The 19,821-nt window shown below is 45.4% G+C and overlaps 1 pseudogene; it reads left to right on the top strand.

Annotated features, from left to right (window-relative positions):
• The first annotated feature begins 340 nt into the window (after positions 1 to 340).
• LOC135894081 (hippocampus abundant transcript 1 protein-like) lies at positions 341 to 16,677 on the top strand (annotated as a pseudogene).
• Positions 16,678 to 19,821: the final 3,144 nt, after the last annotated feature.

Genomic DNA, 19,821 nt, shown 5'->3' on the forward strand with positions numbered 1-19,821 from the left:
CGCGGCTGCGATGGGGGTGAGGGAAGGGGCGGGAAGAGCCTGTTCTGGCTGCGCGCGCAGCGGGCGGAAGCGGTTGAGGAGGCGCTGGCTGGCTGGCTGGCAGGCGGCGCCGCGGGGAGGGTGGGGTTGCCCTGAGGAGCGGGCCGCGCCGGACAGGACGCAGCCGGACGGAGCGGGCCGCCGCCGCCAGTGGGATGGTGTCGGCGCCTCCGGCGTGAGGCGGTCCCGGTGGCCCTGAGTCCTTCCCCCCTCCCCCCCGGGCTCAGTCTGGCCCGGCCCCCGGGGGGAGGATGGGGCCGCAGCGGAACCCGGGCAGCAGCAGCAGGGCCCCGGCCTCACCATGACCGGCGAGAAGAAGAAAAAGAAGCGGCTCAACCGCAGCGTCCTGCTGGCCAAGAAAATCATCATCCGGGACGGAGCCAGCGTGAGTCCGCCTGGGGGTGGGGGAGGGTAGGAAGCTGGAGGGGTCTGGCAGCGGGGGGGGGCTTTGCTCCAGCTGATTTCCCGGCCCATCACACACCTGCTGGGCATTCACTTCGCTGGCTGGTGCAGTATCTTCCCCCCGCCCTGGCCGTCCCTGAGGGATCCCTAGGAGGTGGGTGAGCCGTGGGCAGCACTGGCCCAGGGTGGACAGCACCAGCCTGGTGTGGGAATCCCAGATGGCAGGAAGAGCCCTTGTGCTGTTTGCACCACGCTGGGGCCACCTTCAGTGTGGGAAAACACAGCGGTGATCTCATTTGGAGCCACTCTATGCCGATCTGAAGCTTGGATCTCACCGGTGTAGTGGTTCCAGTGGAATGAAACCAGCTGAACCAACCTATCCAGTGGTTTGTGTTTCAGAGGAGCAGCCGTGTTCGTCTGTATCCGCAAAAAGAACAGGAGTCCTTGTGGCACCTCAGAGACTAACCAATTTATTTGAGCATAAGCTTTTGTGGGCTACAGCCCACTTCTTCGGATGCATATAGAATGGAACACACAGACAGAAGATATTTATACAGACAGAGAACATGAAAAGGTGGAAGTACCCATATCAACTGTAAGAGGCTAATTAATTAAGAGAAGCTATTATCAGCAGGGGAGAAAAACTTTTGAAGTGATAATCAAGATGGCCCATTTTGGACAGTTGACAGGAAGGTGTGAGGATACTTTAACATGGGGAAATAGATTCAATTAGTGTAATGACCGATTGTGTGTGTATTTGGGGCTTGCATGCTTCACTGTGTTGGCTGACACTTAGGTTTGGATTTTGGGCCTTCCATTGAGAAGTGGTTTTGAAGTAGGGCGAGACCAGCACTGCAACATCACCAGATGCTACCAGTATATGCCTATAATGCAGATTATTACGCTCTGCTGTAGTTACATTTTAGCACCGTGCTTTGTATTTTAGACTATTGGTGTACTAGGTACACCAGAGTATAAGATACTGAGTGGTGAGCTCTTTCCCATCATGTTGGCCTTCATGGAAACCAAGATATTAAGTTGTGGCCTCCTCCCACCATGCTAGTTCTCATGGGACCCAAGCAGTCATATCTGTAAAGTAAATGCCTGTTTCTGAGGCTAATATAGCACCCATAAAACTTTTCATATGGCAGTTATAGCACTGCACTGGGGGACAGTCTACTTGGGTACAGCGATCTCTCAATATATTTTGAAGCAGATCGACCATCTTCCTATTTCATCAGACTTGCTAAACTGGTTTGGACTAGTCAAAATGGAAAATACTTATTTAGGTTGGAAACAACTCAAACCTGAACTTTACCTGTATTCTTTCTTGTAAAGTAAGAGATTACTCTAAACCAGTTTGACTTGTGACACTTAACACTGAAACAAACTTGGAGCCATGGGACTCATAGGGTTACTAATAGATTGGTTTTGCTAAATCCCTCCCATTAACAAATATAAAATGTCTGAACATCTGTTTGATTAGTGGAGTGTTCTCTAGGCAAACTACAAACAGTGGGAACTGAACACTTGCAGTAAATAACACGAGGAACAAGATGACTGGGGGAGGGTGGCACTAAGCAAGGTTAAAAGCCAGTGAAATGTTAATTATTGTGCTATTTCCAGGGGTGGCTACAAGCACAACCAGAGTGAGTCATTCAGAACAGTAAAACATGCGTGTGAGGTCAGTCCTCGAAGTAAATTTCACCTGGTGCTTAGTGACCAATGTCCCTCTACAGTGTAACCTTTAGTCCAGGGGTCTGAAACACGCGGCCCGCGGAGCTCTTCCCTGGGGCCCGCGGAGCTCTTCCCTGGGGCCCGCGGAGCTCCCCGTGCGCCCCCCCCCAGTTCCGGTCACAGCCAAACTCCCCTCACCCCCCCCCCGAGTTATTTTATATGGCAGCTAAGCTCCCTGCTCGCTGCTCCCCAATGTTTGGGGCCGGGTCTCCCCCGGCCCCGCCTGCCGCCCCCACGCACCTCCCCCGAGTGTCCCCCAGCCTCACCTCTGCACCCCCTCCTAACCCCAAACTCCATCCCAGAGCCTGCACCCCTGCCCCAGCCCGGAGCCTTCACCCAGCACCCAAACTCCATCCCACAGTCTGCACCCCAGACCCCCACCCCCACCCAAACTCCCTCCCAGAGCCTTAGGCAGGTGGGGGTGGAGTTTGGGGAGGCAGGTTCTGGGCACCACCAAAATTTCTACAAACCTGCCACCCCTGGAAGAGGCAGAGCAGTGGTGGAGTATGGTTCTAAAATAAAATCTCTATTAATGCTAGACCGGAAAAGGGGGCTTGCAACAACCAATAGCTAATTGTGGTTAATGCTCATTTCTCCAACATGGTAATTGCACTGTCCAGACTAATAAACAGTGACAAGTTTTTAAAGTGCTTGTCCACAAATGCTAGAAGTCTAAATAATAAGATGGGTGAACTAGAGTGCCTCGTGTTAAAGGCGGATATTGATATAATAGGCATCATAGAAACCTGGTGGAGTGAGGACAATCAATGAGACACAATCATTCTGGGGTACAAAATATATCGGAAGGACAGAACAGGTCGGGGGGGGGAGGGGAGTGGCACTATATGTGAAAGAAAATGTAGAATCAAATGAAGTAAAAATCTTAAGTGAATCCACATGTTCCATGGAATCTCCATGGATAGTAATTTCATGTTCTAATAAGAATATAACATTAGGGATCTATTATTGACCACCTGACCGGGACAGTGATAGTGACGATGAAATGCCAAGGGAGATTAGAGAGGCTATCAAAATTAAGAACTCCATAATCATGAGGGATTTCAGTTATCCCCATATTGACTGGGAACATGTCACCTCAGGACGAAATGCAGAGACAAAATTTCTCTATACTTTAAATGACTGCTTCTTGGAGCAGCTGGTACGGGAACCCACAAGGGGAGAGGCAGTTCTCTATTTAGTCCTGAGTGGAGCGCAGGATCTGGTCCAAGAGGTAACTATAACAGGACCGCTTGGAAATAGTGACCAACTTTTAACATTCGTGTGGTGGGAAGAACATCTCAACAGCCCAACACTGTGGCATTTAATTTCAGAAAGGGGAACTATGCAAAAATGAGGGGGTTATTTAAACAGAAATTAAAAGGGATAGTGACTAGAGCGAAATCCCTGCAAGCTGCATGGACACTTTTCAAAGACACCATAATAGAGGCCCAACTTAAATGTATACCCCAAATTAAAAAACACAGTAAAAGAACTAAAAAAGAGCCACTGTGGCTTAACAACCATGTAAAAGAAGCAGTGAGAGAGAGAAAGGCATCTTTTTAAAAGTGGAAATCAGATCCTAGTGAGGTAAATAGAAAAGAGCATAAACACTGCCAAATTAAGTGTAAAAATGTAATAAGAAAAGCCAAAAAGGAGTTTGAAGACCAGCTAGCCAAAAACTCTAAAGGTAATAACGTGTTTTTTAAGTACATCAGAAGCAGGAAGCCTGCCAAACAACCAGTGGGGCCCCTGGATGATCGAGATACAAAAGGAGAGCTTAAAGACGATAAAGTCATTGCAGAGAAACTAAATGAATTCTTTGCTTCAGTCTTCACGGCTGAGGATGTTAGGGAGATTCCCAAACCTGAGCCGGCTTTTGTAGGTGACAAATCTGAGGAATTGTCACAGATTGAAGTGTCACTAGAGGAGGTTTTGGAATTAACTGATAAATTTAACAGTAACATGTCACCGGGACCAGATGGCATTCACCCAAGAGTTCTGAAATAACTCAAATGTGAAATTGTGGAACTACTAACTATGGTTTGTAACCTGTCCTTTAAATCAGCTTCTGTACCCAATGACTGGAAGATAGCTCATGTAATGCCAATATTTAAAAAGGGCTCTAGAGGTGATCACGGCAATTACAGATCGGTAAGTCTAATGTCCGTACTGGGCAAATTAGTTGAAACAATAGTAAAGAATAAAATTGTCAGACACATAGAAGAACATAAATTGGGCAAAAGTCAATGTGGTTTCTGTAAAGGGAAATCGTGTCTTACTAATCTATTAGAGTTCTTTGAAGGCGTCAACAAACACGTGCACAAGGGAGATCCAGTGGAAATAGTGTACATAGATTTCCAGAAAGCCTTTGACAAGGTCCCTCACCAAAGGCTCTTATGTAAATTAAGCTCTCATGGGATAAGAGGGAAGATCCTTTCATGGATTGAGAACTGGTTAAAAGACAGGGAACAAAGGGTAGGAATAAATGGTAAATTTTCAGAATGGAGAGGGGTAACTAATGGTGTTCCCCAAGGGTCAGTCCTAGGACCAATCCTATTCAACTTATTCATAAATGATCTGGAGAAAGGGGTAAAAAGTGAGGTGGCAAAGTTTGCAGATGATATTAAACTGCTCAAGATAGATAAAACCAAAACAGACTGTGAAGAACGTCAAAAAGATCTCACAAAACTAAGTGATTGGGCAACAAAATGGCAAATGAAATGTAAAGTGGTTAAATGTAAAGTAATGCACATTGGGAAAAATAACCCCAACTATACATACAATATGAAGGGGGCTAATTTAGCTACAACTAATCAGGAAAAAGATCTCGGAGTCATTGTGGATAGTTCTCTGAAGACGTCCACGCAGTGTACAGCGGCAGTCAAAAAAGCAAACAGGATGTTAGGAATCATTAAAAAGGGGATAGAGAATAAGACGGAGAATATCTTATTGCCCTCATATAAATCCATGGTACGCCCACATCTTGAATACTGCGTATAGATGTGGTCTCCTCATCTCAAAAAAGATATACTGGCATTAGAAAAGGTTCAGAGAAGGGCAACTAAAATGATTAGGGGTTTGGAATGGGTCCCATATGAGGAAAGATTAAAGAGGTGAGCACTTTTCAGCTTGGAAAAGAGGAGACTAAGGTGGGATATAATAGAGGTATATAAAATCATGAGTGATGTGGAGAAAGTGAATAAGGAAAAGTTATTTACTTGTTCCCATAATATAAGCACTAGGAGCCACCAAATGAAATTAATGGGCAGCAGGTTTAAAACAAATAAAAGGAAGTTCTTCTTCACACAGCGCACAGTCAACTTGTGGAACTCCTTGCCTGAGGAGGTTGTGAAGGCTAGGACTATAACTTGGTTTAAAAGAGAACTGGATAAATTCATGGAGGTTATATCCATTAATGGCTATTAGCCAGGTTGGGTAAGAAATGGTGTCCCTAGTTCGTCAGGGGGTGGTGATGGACAGCAGGAGAGAGATCACGTGATCATTACCTGTTAGGTTCACTCCCTCTGGGGCACCTGGCATTGGCCACTGTCAGTAGACAGGATACTGGGCTGGATGGACCTTTGGTCTGACCCAGTACGGCCATTCTTATGTTCATGCTGTATTATAAACTGGGCCCTACGAAAGTTCTTGTTGCCAGTTCTGCTGTGATCCAGGCTGCTTAAATAGTTCTGTACTCTCTGAAGGGGCCTACCTGTTGCCCAGAGTTCATAACCTCTGCTGCTCTGTTGAGGCAGCATATAGTCTTTCTAGCATGAGTTGGGAGAATACATGTATTTTTGTTTTGTCCAAGTGACAAAAAGATCTAATTGCAGAGTTTTGGTTGAAAGGGTGTAACAGAAGGCTGTGATGGGGGAAGAAGAGAGAGATACTTCCCCTCACAGAAAGAAGTTATCTCTCTTCCTACCAAGACAGTGTAATGGGATGGGGGAATTAAATATCCATGCAACTTGCACTTTTCTCTAGCATTGCTGGCATAATGCCACCTTCACATTTTGTAGCAACAGAGAAAGGGTTTGTCCAGTTGTTTGTGTAGAATAAAAATAACTTCATTTAATGACCATATTTCCCTTGGGTGTTCCCTGTTTTGAAGGTGTTTTTATCTTTGAATCAGATTTACAACCTGTTTAAAGGAAGCATCTTTAATAGAAACTATTAATACAACTAGGGTCTCAGAATCTACTTGTCTTCTCTTGCTCTGTTAACAGTTACTCTAATCTGTAGCTCCCCTAGAATAATTCTGCTAATATTTGAGGTAACAGCAGGCTATAAATTCCAGCATACCTTTCACACTGTGCCACAAATAAACTAAATGGGAAGCCCATTCATCTACTCTAGAAAAAACACACACAAGGGCTACATTCAATTTCCATTCAAATTCATGGGAATTGTCTTAATTCCTTAGTTGGCTTTGAAAATTTTAAACAGCTTGGTTGAACAACAGATGTACTTTATAATGTATCGGCACTGGTCTTGGTGCTATCTGTGCTTTCTAGTGTGTTGAAGTCATGTAGGCCAGTTGCACTAAAATCCCCTCTTGTGAAAGGCATGCTATGCTTCTGAGTGTTTGATCTGTGCGATTCCCTGACGCAGCTGAGTTCAACCCTGTTTGCTTTCTACACTCCCTTGTGACTCCTGTTCTCCGTAAGCCTGTGACCTTGCAGGTACACCTACACAGCAAAGGAAAACCTGGGCTAGTAGCTGAGATTTAGCACCTGGGGAAATGTGTTTTTCTGTAGCTAACTCCTCTATCAGCATTTGCAGGGAAATTCAATTGCCTCCCTTCGGTTGTCCCCCAGGAGCTAAGGGGAAGACTTTCAAAGGCACAAAGGGCAATTAGCTGCCCCGTTCCCATTGGAAGTCAGTGGGAGTTGAGCATCTACCTGTCCTTTATGCCTTTGAAACTCTCCCTCTATATGGCTATGAATTTGTGCCCCAAACCACTTTTCAGATTTCAGGGCATTAACATGTTTTTTCTTTCAGCGACAGGGGATTGGAGAGCCCAGTGTGTACCATGCGGTGGTGGTGATTTTCCTGGAATTTTTTGCCTGGGGGTTACTCACCACCCCTATGTTAACGGTGAGTAACTGACTCTTGCTGAGGGTAGCATGGTGGAAATGCTGAGGTTGAGGATTTCAGTGAAGAGCTGGGTACAGTTTGGGTTTGAAGCACGAGAGGCAAAACCTAGGATACTGTACCTTATATCTGTAGAACTCATTCCGAAAAGTACTTCACCAAAGGAATTGCTGCAGCCATCTCTGGGGTGGAACATGGCAATTGTTTAAAAGCACATAAGAACGCTGCTTAGTAATTTAGGACAGAGAATGAAGAATACATTATTTGAAATGGAATAGGGGACTTAGTGAGGCAGAACTTAAGAACCCAAACTTGAATTTGGCCAGAATTTCTCATTTAAAGCTCGGGTACTGGTGAAAAGTGCCATCTTTAATTGAGCAAGGCCGTGATGTTTTATAACTCCTCCAATGACTGCACCTTTCACACAGGGGCTGGGACATTGGTTTAGTACTGATGTAGAGGTAGGGTTGCCTCTTTCTGAATTACCAGCAGCATCCCCTGCACTGTCAAATCCTGTCCAATTACTGACCACACCCAACCTTGCCAAGATCTCAGCTGGGGGTGACAGACTGTCATGCAAAATTGTTTGCAGTGTTGTTGTAGCCATGTTGGTCCCAGGATATTAAAGAGATAAGGTGGGTGAGGTAATAAAATGTTTTATTGGACCAACTTCTGTTAGTGAAAGAGACAAGCTTTCGAGCTTACATAGAGTTGTTCTTCATATCTGCGCTAGATGACCCTGTGGTGACCAATATAGGCGACAAAGGAAATGCCATGATAAAACCAAGAACAAAAGGTTAGTTTTATCAAAAGAACTAGAATTCCCAACTCCGATATCTATCTTGAATTTGAGTTAAGTTACAGGAAACTTCCAAGTTGGCAGCCTCAAGAGGGATTCTCAGCGTTCAGAATTTATTTTCGGCAGCTGGTATGACAAGTCACATTAGGGTTTAATGTACCATGAAGATCTGTGAGCTGATTTCTGGGATCTAGGTAATTTCCATACAAAGAAGGTCTTGTTCACAAAGGCCCTTAGAAGTACATTTACTAGTATAAAATGTAAGTCAAGTAGATAAGGGGTACAAAAACAAGAAGAGGGTGATCAGGAAACACTTATTGAGTTAAATGAAGCAGAAATAGGGATTAGGCAGATGGGGCAGAGATGGAGAAATGTTTGTCTGTCTGAAATGGCCTCATAGTGTTAGAGAAACTTGGACACGAGCTCACCCCTACCCAAATCCAACACAGTCACACATCTCCCTGTGACATACCTGGGAGAAGTGGCTGCCTATGTCACTGATGAGGAAACAAAAGGGCTCCATATATTTTGTTAGCAGAGCATGTGTGTACTGTGATTGTGGCATGGGAATAGGAGTGTCAGTGCTGTGGGCAAATATGGACTGCAGGCTTATTTAGTCTCGTTTGATGTGATCCTCCTGGCCTTTAACAGCAGAACTTAGTGGAGGATCTGTAAAATTGTTGACTTGGTCTCCGCAGGTGTTACACCGGACTTTTCCTCAGCACACATTCTTGATGAATGGCCTGATCCATGGGGTCAAGGTAAGGAATTATTTCCTTCCATTTTAAAGAACCAATGCTGTAGAAACACGATGAGCCAGACCACCTTACCACCTGGGCTTTGTTCCAACCTGAGAACAGGGTCAGTAGCAATGGAAAGTCATTATAATCAGAGTGCTGTTTGGTGTGATTAGTCCAATCTATAGTGGGTAAGTGGCCACCTTATTGGCAAGCACAGCAGAAGGGTAGTTCTGTTTTCATGCCCGGTTGATTCTCTGTGTGCTAATCCATTTAGGTATTTTCTTCCAGAATAGCACTGACAGTCTGCTGGATAGCCCAGGAAGCCTGAACTCCATGCCATAGGCGCCGACTCTGTGGATGCTCCAGTCCTGGAGCACCCGTGGAAAAAATTAGTGGATGCTTAGTACCCTCCAGTAGCCAGCTCACCACCTCTCCCCCTTCCGGCTCCCCTCCCCTCCCCCAAGCGCCCTCCCATCCGCCGGCAGCCCTGCTGATCAACTCCTCCCCTCCCCAGTACCTCCCGCCTGCTGCGATCAGCTGTTCTGCGGCATGCAGGAGGCGCTGGGGGGGGAGGAACGGGGACAGGGCACGCTGGAAACTGGGCGGGAAGAGGCGAGGTGGGGGTAGAGCGAGGGTGGAAAGAGGTGGGTGGAGGTTTGGGAGAAGGGGATGGGGCTTGGGGTGGAGCACCCCCAGGGCCTGAAGGATACCAGCGCCTGTGCCTCATGCTGTGCTTACAGCTAAGAACACTCCACAACAGCATGAGAACAGCCTAGTGACCAGATTCTAGATAATAAGAAAACCAAAAAAGTTGGTATTGTTATAGCTCTCGAGTAATGGAATTAAAAACAATGTAACCGTGATCTAGAAACTCCGCCATCCCACAGTAGATTGGTGATTACAAAGTCACGTAGCAACTGGTGAAATGATTTTAGAATAGTCCAACACCTGTGGAGGAATTACAGAAGCTGTCAAGAACTAAAACAAAATATTTTCTAATTTGCTTGGTAACGTGGCAGAATTGGTCATTGGGCTGGGCATCGGTATTAGCAGGAGCACCCCAATTAAAGGAGCATGACTATCATTGAAGGATGATTTTTCTCAGGTGTGGGGCTGCTCAAACAATCTCGTGTATATGTTAAGGTGCTCATTCCCCCATTTTGTCACGGGTGTGAAAGATTTGTAGATATGGGGAACTTTTACAGAGGCTGAACGGACTTGGCCTCTCTTCACACCCAACCGGTCTCAATCTAGAGCCAGAGCTTTCCCTGAATTGCAACAAATATTGACATTTTGGAGCTTTGCCAACCTCTTCAGGCAGTGGCAACTCCCTGCTGCACAAATAGACATGGAAAGACCACAGCTGCAGACTCCGAGCACTGAGAAGGAAAATAATTTCTGAGCATTTAGCAGTTTTTCCAGTATAGAGATTTCAGCTATCTAATGAAGTGTCCTGTTTCGGTAACCTTGACACCACCTAGAAATCCGGTACAGTGGATTGCCAGCTCCTCTTGTTTGTATTGGTGACATTACAGCTCTTACTCTCCTATTGCCAGCCAGAGAAAGTGGCTGTGGGATTTGTACCTGGTGTTAACCCCTCTCTTTTCCTAGGGCCTGCTGTCCTTTCTAAGTGCCCCACTGATTGGTGCTCTCTCTGATGTCTGGGGCAGGAAATCCTTCCTTCTCCTCACTGTGTTCTTCACGTGCGCTCCAATACCTCTCATGAAGATCAGCCCATGGTGAGTCTATGCTTGGAATGGAGATGATGTGAAGGTGCAGTGATATGGGAGGGATCAGTCCAGAAGATGAGTGAGAGCGTCAAAGAGGAATTTGGAGGTGTAGTCACTTGAGATGGTGGCGTTAGGAGTATCTGGAGGTGCAGTGACTGTGGAGGAGATTGGAAGTGCTTGTAGGATGAAGAAAAGGAGCCTGAAGAGGCAGCATTTCCTTGATCCAGAGCTTCCTTCACACACCGTTGGATTCCAACTCCAGTCAGAAAGAAATGCCTTCTCCCTAGTGTTTGCTTCCCACTACTAAAAACTGCATCAGTACTGAGTCGCATTAATGTTCCCTTCCTGGGTGGGATACTGCCAGAGATGGGTCTGGACTGGGTTTTTAAGCCAGGAAGTAAGTGTTAACCCGAATAGAAGCCCAATGGCATTTCTGAGCACTTCAGGATGAAGTGAAATGAAATGAATTGAAGCAGGGGTGTGGAGAAGAGACTGTAGTTCAGCAGCATTAGGCTCTTGTGGTTTCTTTTCATGTGGTTTCCTCTAACTCTGCCCCTGGGAACATCTCTTGCAGGTGGTATTTTGCTGTCATTTCCATGTCTGGCGTCTTTGCTGTCACCTTCTCTGTGATTTTTGCCTACGTTGCTGATATCACACAAGAACATGAACGCAGTACAGCTTATGGCTTGGTAAGGACTCACATCATTAGTTGATTCCCCAAAGAGATACTCCAGCGCTCCAGAATTCAGAGAGTTGGAGAGGAGGGGTGCAGGACCATCTTAAGAGTATCCTCCCCATGGGTATTGCACACAGGACTTCTGCATTCCTCACAATCCACTGTGTCCATTGCTGGTTCCATGCCTGACTCCAAATGGAGCAACATGTTTAGAAACCAACCCCAGAGCTTGGTGCTGTGAAACCTGGAATCCAGCTGTATTGTCACTTCCAGTCCTTTCTCCAGCCTCTGGCACTACACCACGCTGGCTTCCATGCAAACACAGATAGAACAGTGGCTGTGCACCTGTGGCTTCTGCTGAACGATTCTTGCATAGTGTTATAATAGGATTACTGAAAACGCCTTAACCAGAGGCATCTCAACCAATACTTATCACGCATTGTCATGACCTAGCCTCAACTCTACCAGGGGGGAAATACCATATTTCTGTATTCCACAATTCTGGAGAACCTGCCCAGATGGTTTGGCTACTCTATAGGTGGTGGAGCTGATGGCCTTGGATGACTCTGGGAAAGAGGGTAGGCTCTGGCCAAAAGATACAACTACTAACATTTGTATTGTGCTGCAGGTGTCGGCCACTTTTGCAGCCAGCCTGGTCACAAGTCCGGCGATTGGCGCATACCTGTCCCAAGCCTATGGTGATACACTGGTGGTGGTGCTGGCTTCAGGGGTTGCTCTACTGGATATTGGCTTCATTCTGCTGGCTGTGCCAGAATCTCTGCCGGAGGAGATGCGCCCTGTGTCCTGGGGAGCTCCCATCTCTTGGGAACAGGCAGATCCATTTGCTGTAAGTAGTTTGCTACTAGCAATTTTTCACTGCAATTTAACTTCTAGATTTATTTCCCCAAGTTCCGTGTTGGTTCTTCTAACAGGAGGGTGAAGATAAAAAGGGAATCATTTTGCAAGAGGCAAAGGATGTGAATTTAGACATGATTGTATCAGGTGCAAGGATGATGATGTCTGGCTGTATCTTTATTCAGTGCTGGGTAATGGGTTCCGAGTGTGTATGGCTACGTAGTGTCTAAAACCAGCTTCCAGTGTCCCTGAAGAAAGTTCATCATCTTTTGGTGGCAATAACTGATGGTGTGAGTGCAACTCCTATTGCTTTGCAGTTGCACTCTGTGTAGCCATGCGAAAGACCTAGCATGTTGCTGCTTCTGTTAGCCTAGGGGAGTGCTGGTTGGGTGCCTTGAAAGGGTTATCTTGCTCATTTGTTCCTCCCCTTCGTCTCACTTAGGAGTCCCTGCCCATATTAATGTTCCAAGGAGAGCCAGAGTTACAGAAATCTAGCTGGATTCTCTGCGATGCTCTGCATTAGCGGGGTGAAGTTTCCCACAGCTGGGAAGCTCTTCAAGGCAGAAACAATTTGGTGCCAGGCTGACTGATCTGTCATACAGATGTGTCCCACTGATGTGCAGAAATTCTGTTGCAGAACAAGCCCTTCCAGGGTGCCCAGTGTACTAAGTAACCTATGTGTTGGGTTCATATCAGAGGGAGCCTAATGGTCCTGTTTGTTTCTCCAGTCTCTCCGCAAAGTGGGCCAGGATTCTACTGTGCTTCTCATCTGCATTACTGTCTTTCTCTCCTACCTTCCTGAAGCCGGCCAGTACTCCAGCTTCTTTTTGTACCTACGACAGGTCAGTCATTGGAGTTAGACTAAGATACAGGTTTGGAAATCAAAGATTTGTAGTGCGTGTTGTAGTCTCATGCATTTGTTTTATTTCCTTCCTGATTATGCAGTATGGGGCAGCAGCTTCTGCCCAGTGATCATGGGCTGGGGGAATTTGCAACTTGGCTGCACACCAGCAGCCCTGGTTTGCCACCGCTGACCAGAAGCTCTTTCTCAATGAGGGTGAAACAGTACCAGTAACCTGCTTCCTCTCTGTTAGAAAATGTAGGATCCCCAGGAATGCTGGTTAACTGCGCAGCCCTTATGTGCCTTGCGAATGCAGTCCCCAGACTAATCACTAGCCACCTGCCCTGGACTCTGTGCTTACCCCACCTTGTCACCTTCTTCAGGCACTTGGGACAGCGTATCCATTCACTTAGTTACTTCTTTAGCCCATGGAAACCTCTTCCATCTTGTCACTGGGGAGGCTTTGATGTTCACTTTCCCATGAGGAGGTGGAGGGTGAAGTTGTGTAATGCTCAAGCTACTGATATGTAGTATCAGTAAGCACTAGAGATGGCTCTCATGGCGTGGCTTTTCTCAGGAACAACACAAAGCCCTTTGCCTGAAATAAAGTCCCCTTCTGATGTCTTTGCAGGTCATTGGATTTTCCTCAGAGACTGTGGCAGCCTTTATTGGTGTGGTTGGAATCCTCTCCATATTGGCTCAGGTGAGAACCCATTCTCTGGGTACTACTCTCAAACCCCTTGGTTATGAGAATACACAAACATGTATGACATTTGAGGATTGGATTGGCAACTGCCAGAATCCTTTTGTGAAGCCTTATCAATGTATGTTACTAGCTGCAGGACAGCCTAGGGGCCTGACAAATCTGGCAGTGAGGAGAGTTGCCTCCTCTTTCTTCATCACTTTCTTGTCCAGTGTAGCGTCCTCCTTTCTCCCCACTGTAGTTTGATAACATCATCTCATTTTCTCTTTCCAGACAGTAGTGTTGGGGATTCTCATGCGTTCAATAGGAAACAAAAATACAATCCTCTTGGGCTTAGGCTTCCAGATTCTACAGCTTGCCTGGTACGGCTTTGGATCGCAACCTTGGTAAGAGTGGGTCAGCATTAGGGTGACCAGATGTCCCGATTTTATAGGGACAGTCCCGATTTTTGGGTCTTTTTCTTATATAGGCTCCTATTACCCCCCACCCCCTCTCCTGGTTTTTCACATTTGCTGTCTGGCCATCCTAGTCAGCATTATTCAATAAACAATTGGCACCTTTCTCATCCCTCCCCTCTTTAGGCAGCTGTTTGTGTCCAGTGCAGTTGTGCAATGTTCTCCATTTGGCCACCAGAGGGAGACATTTGTCTGCTCGTCCAGCCTTAGTTTGCAGTACTCCTTTTGTATGGAAAGCTCTCCTCCTTTCTGCTTAATGCAGTGGTTTTCAACCTGTGATCCACAGACCCCTGGCGGTCTGCAGACTAGTCTAAGATTTCCAAAAGGTTTTCCACCTCCATTCTTAAAAATTTTAGCGATCCGCAAATGAAAAAAGGTTGAAAATCGCCCATTTAACGGGCTGATTTCTCTTTCTCTTGTAGGATGATGTGGGCAGCAGGAGCTGTGGCTGCCATGTCCAGTATCACTTTCCCAGCCATCAGTGCCATGGTGTCCAGGAACGCAGATCCCGACCAGCAGGGTACGTCGCACTTGTTGAGTTTCTCTAATGGTTGGATTAAAATTCATTCAGCAGTTATCCTGACTAGTTTTCTACTTCTTTTACATCGGTGGGAAGAGAGCGCTACCAATACTGTAGGGAGGATAGGGGTATCTCTCTAACCCTTCGAAATCCAGTGAACATCTGGACACACCCTGTGCTGCATCTCTGTATGGCTTCAAAGCTGTATGCCAACCACCCTCCATGTTAATTCTCTGGTGTGTACAGCGTGAGTACTCTTAATGGGCACCTATACGCTCAAAAGAATATAGGATTAAGAATATAGTTTATTAGGTATACTAGTTTCTAGGAACTAGTTCACACTGTCAGCCTATCTAGACTGGTATCTGCCTTTAACAATACTTGACGCTGAGGAAGGGTCTCGTAAAACACTCCATAATGCTTATGTGCAACATTGAACAGCTACTCGTTTGAGGTAGGGAGGAAGTTCCTACTTGACCATCCACCTACCTTGAGTTTGTGCCCTGAATCCTGAGGTCAGATTGCCTCTAATTCAACCTCCTATGTTCATCTGTGAGTTGTGGACTTAATCCTGTTCTTGTGCAACAAAGGTTGTCTTGCCTATAAAGAGATGCCCTTTAGAAAGCTGGAAGCTTATGTCTTCCCTGTCGTCACTTTTTCTCTCAGGTGTGGTTCAGGGGATGATCACTGGAATTCGGGGGCTCTGTAATGGGCTGGGGCCAGCTCTCTATGGCTTTGTCTTCTACCTGTTCCATGTGGAATTGAATGAAATGGCTGAAGTGGAAACCCTGGGTAAGGCCACGAAGGTCATGGTCAACCCTACTGATGAGGTATCCTATCCAGTTTCATCACTTGCTTTTGTCTGTCTGTCTTCCCACTTCACTGCGACTTACAGCATTAATCGTTCCTGTCCTTTGCTTTACAGAGTAGCATTATCCCGGGGCCCCCTTTCCTCTTTGGAGCATGCTCGGTCCTGCTGTCGCTCCTAGTGGCCTTGTTCATTCCGGAACACAATCTTGCATTGAGATCGGGCAGCCATAAGAAACACAGCAATGGAGCCCAGACCCACACCCACAGCCCGCAGGCTGGAGGATCAGATGGCAAGGAGCCCCTGCTGGAGGACAGTAGTGTATGAGGGGAGAACTTGAATCTCTTGCTTATCAACTCCAAGCCAAGGATGGACTGTACCAACTGGAGTTGGGGTGAGAGTGGGGGGAGGTAATGGACTGTACCACTAACAGCTAATGAGGGAGGGAAAAACTGTCCTTCAGAGCCAAATACATCCAGCTGGTGCAAAAAATGAGATTGTACCATCTGGTGCTGAAGGAAGAAGTTCGACTGCACCATGTGAAGGGATAGTTCTTAAGGAAAACCTGCTTTTGTATGTGAATGGTGAACTTCACAGTGTCGCCTGCCATATATTCACCTTGCCAATGAACGTGAGGAGTCAGAATTCTATCCCTGCTCTTCAATATAAACTAAATGATCTGACAGCAAGAGAAAACCAAGGCATCAGTTACTTGTCCTTTTCCCCCCAATATAATCAGTACTAGCCTCTGGCCCATCTCTGCTTGATGGGCTAACCAACTTCAGGCTGAGGACTGCAGGAGCATAGAAGTCACAGTCCAAGCCTGTATACTCAGATCATGCTGAGAGTACAAGATGGTCTGATACACTAAATACAGAGCAATGTATGTGTAGAATAGACCAGTCAGTCTCCAGCTGAGTAGATCCTTACTTCTTGAGGATCTGATGAATTTGCCTATTCCAGCCCATGTGATAAATTCAGACCAAAACCAATTATATTTCAATAATGTTCTGGAAGAGGTGACGAAAGGTAGGAGGTAAAGGTTCAGCTGTCGCTGTCCTTAGCTCACATGGGAGTGAGTGACTGGGTGATGAAAAGGCAGTCGTGAGTTACGAATTTCTTGTTTTGGAACAACTACACTCTTACTTAAAGGTCGTGTTTTGTCTGCGCTTCCCTCTTCTAGAAGCGGATTGAGAGGCTCAAAATCTTTCATGGAACTGGAACATTAGAAAACCTGCTTCTCTGAGACAGTTCAAAGAAATGGCTTAATCCATGTTACGCATTTTTATAAAGCATATTTCTTCCCCCAGACTGCTGCTGTCTGATGTAGGAAGCACCTGATGATGGCTCTCTGGGAGTTCCAGCTCACATGGCACTGCAGCCATTCTGCTCAGTCCATCAGCCTGAAAGTCTACAGCACAAAATTTGCATTATAACTGAACATATAGATTTGAATCCAACATGGCATTTCTGAACCTCCTGCAGGGCACAGCCATCTTGCTGAAAAATGTCTTAGTGACCTCAGCTGTTGGGTTGAGCTCAGCTTAGAATTAGAGCAGCAGAGTCAAGCAAAGGCTCAAAACCTGATGTGGGAAAAGTTAAGAGAAATGTGCATTTTTGGTGTGTCAGGGATGCTTAGCTATTTACAAATACATAAAGGGGCATTCAGAGAGGAGAGAAATCAATTATTATCAGTCTGCGAAATCAGAATCAGAAGTAATGGGCTTGAGCAGTTACAGGGAAAATATAAATCAAATATTAGGAGAAACTGTAAGCCAATTGACACACAAGCAATAGAACTAGTTAAGGGAGTTGTGGATTCATCCACTGGAAATAGTCAAGGCTTGGACTAGAAGCAGATGTGATGCAGTAGCTCTCTTGTTATTGGGAAAGTCTTCTGTCTTGTGGTTTGGGTCAGTTACCTACCACAAATCTGTGCCAGCAGGAGTCTTAGCCTCTCAATTCATTGGGAACAGGGAATCCCAGCTAACCTGACTAAGCACAGCTGCAGAGATCAGCTCCTAGAATGTTGGTGTCACAAATACCCACTTGCAGCAAGGCTCAGAAATGCCATTGACTTCTAAATGAATTTTAGAGCTGGTGAGAGATGCCAGGTGGAGAGCCCAGGTGACTGAAGTCCTCTAACCACACAACAGGTACGGTACAGGGACCGGCACTGCAAGCTTCCCCATCCCTCCCTCCTGAGGGACTGCTTCGGGATTGTGGGGAGTTCAGGCTCCAGGGCTCATTCAGTTTATGGCCTCTTGTGAGGCTACCAATGTGGGACCAGTTAATGTCAATGGTGTTAGCAGTTTTGGGATGTGGACAGCCGTCCAGTAGGAAGTGAACTGAGATACACAAAATGAATTTCATGTAGGCTATTGAATAGCTGTTGGGTAGTAACAGCTCACTGTTCCCCTAGACAGGGTTTGAGCTAATGACCTAGTATCCATTCACCCAGTCCCCTGAGTCAGCCTGTTATAAGAAACGGTAATATTAATTAAAACAAATATAATTCACAATTTAGAAACCATCTTTATTACCCAAAGGCCCCAATCCTGTAGTTGGATCCATCGTCTTATGCCTCTGCAAAGGCCAGGGAGCTTCAGGGGAGCAGTATGTGAGTGCAAGAGTTTGCCTGCATGGATCCGATTGCAGGGTTAGGGAATAATCTAGCAGAAAGCTTCACTGAACACAATAGCTCCAGTTTTCTCAAGGCTTGTCCTTGTTCATTATCAGGAACATCTGGTACTGTCCATGCACAGCAAAACCAGATCCCAAAGGAAATCACCAGGTTTAAATTCCTTTTCCCCTGTCCAAAAATCCTTGCTCTTTAGAATACTACAGCTATAGGGTTTTGTTTGCTTTTAAAAAGTCATTTTGTGAGTACAACAAAGTAAAACTGCCAATTCATACTCTTACGTTTTGTATTAAAATTGGCTGATGTGCTTTTCTCCCTCTCCCCCCTGAAATGAAATGAAAGTAATAAATACAATTACCCTGGTCACACTGAGGCAATCAGAACTGCAAGGTAAAATATAACTGATGAAACACCACAAAATAGACTGTAAACTTAATATATAATATATTATAAATTATATATATTTTTTAAAAAAAATCCTTCCCTTTATTTAATACCTTAGCTTATTAAAACTGACATGTTCTGAATCTAATTTCCTTTTCACCGTTGATGCTGCCTGTGGCTTTTTATTGGTCCTTCACTCTGCTTGGATAGGGAAACTAGTCTGGTTAGTTTCACTTGGGCCTTAGTAACACATTGTTGTGATGTTTTGAGTTTCCAGCACTGCAGCAAAGCACTTAAATTCCTCCAGAAACTGTTTTGACAAACTCAGTACAGCAATTTTTGTAATAGATTGTGTAACACCACATAACCCTAAACCTTGGGCCCAAATGACAATGTTACTCGAAGTAAAATAACTAAACTATATTTCTTGGCTAAGGCTGTCTGTTTACAAGCAAATTCTTGAAGAAACTAGTTTCTAAGGCTTGATCTACACTTGGAAGTCTTACCAGTGTAATTATTGTCATGAAGGGTGTGACTTTTTTTATGTATGCAGTTATACCAGTGAAAGCCCTAGTGTGGATGCAGCTATACTAGTATAAAAGTGCTGTACCAGTATAATTATTTCCCTTTTTGTACAGGAAAAACTACTTTAGTATAGTTAAATCGGGTTTTGTCTACACTAGAAAATTGTACTAAGTGGCAGTACTGCTGAATTATTCACTCTGGAAGCTTGAATGCAACTTAATGGCAGGGGTGTTTGCATTCCATGGGAGATTCCACTAATTATCAGTAGTGAAGCAGACAGAGGAATTTGTTTGCAAATCCTTGAAATTACACCTACCTTCTCAGGAAACTGGGGAGGGTCTTCTAACCCCACCCACAGACTCGTTCCCCCTGTATGATCCACCATTCTGCCTTTTGACTCAGAAGTATTTGGCCAGGCTGTAAAGGAGTTAGAATTACAGGACCTGAATGAAGAATCTCGTTATTCTGAAGGGCCAATAATTCTGTAGCACTCCCTGTAGAAACTGGAAAAATCTGTACAGAACATTCAACTAGTGTTGATTTTTGTTACTTTATATGAAAAGCTGCATATTTTTTTAAAGTACCTTTTTTTAAAAACCCCTGCAGCATGATGCCAGACACTGGCCGTCCAACATCAATATTATTTCCCAAGTTTGTTGTCCTAAAACACAGACGAGTAACTGCGATGAAACTCAATTGTGGCTGAAAGCCTTTCACTTCAGTGCCCCCTGCTGGTTGAGGTAAAGATGGCCTTTCCTCTCAGCTCCAGCACTGATGCAGGAGTTCAAGTTTAAAAACTGATCTTGTTGGATTAAAACTGCATTAAAACCAATACTTTCTCACTCTGCTTTAGTTTTGCAAATTAGAAACCA

This window comes from Emys orbicularis, chromosome 24 (genome assembly GCF_028017835.1).
Source record: "Emys orbicularis isolate rEmyOrb1 chromosome 24, rEmyOrb1.hap1, whole genome shotgun sequence".
In the NCBI taxonomy this organism is placed as follows: domain Eukaryota; kingdom Metazoa; phylum Chordata; order Testudines; family Emydidae; genus Emys; species Emys orbicularis.